This window comes from Eurypyga helias, unplaced genomic scaffold (genome assembly GCF_000690775.1).
Source record: "Eurypyga helias isolate BGI_N326 unplaced genomic scaffold, ASM69077v1 scaffold25845, whole genome shotgun sequence".
Classification (NCBI taxonomy): Eukaryota; Metazoa; Chordata; class Aves; order Eurypygiformes; family Eurypygidae; genus Eurypyga; species Eurypyga helias.
This window is the reverse complement of record NW_010251161.1, coordinates 1-283: the sequence shown is the minus strand read 5'-3', so window position 1 is coordinate 283 and position 283 is coordinate 1.

The following is a 283-nucleotide window of genomic DNA, read 5'->3' as shown; positions in this document are numbered from 1 at the left end:
CCCACCCTGCCTAGCCGTGGCTGTGGCCAGCACAAGGGCCGGATTGCGCTCGCTGAGAGCGCACCGAAAGCAAAGCCCGTGTCAGTGAGCCTGGGCTGGGGATCCTTATGTTCTGCCCTGACACCGGGTGCAGGTAAGTTGGTGCCACGCAGCCGGTTTGCAGAGGGTGGGTGGGCAGGGAGAGGTGGGCAGGAGGGCACGGCCGCAGTCCCCCACGTGGGGACGGCTCACAGCACTGTGTCTCCTGTGGCCTCCGGGACGGAACTGAGGCTTGTGGCTGGGG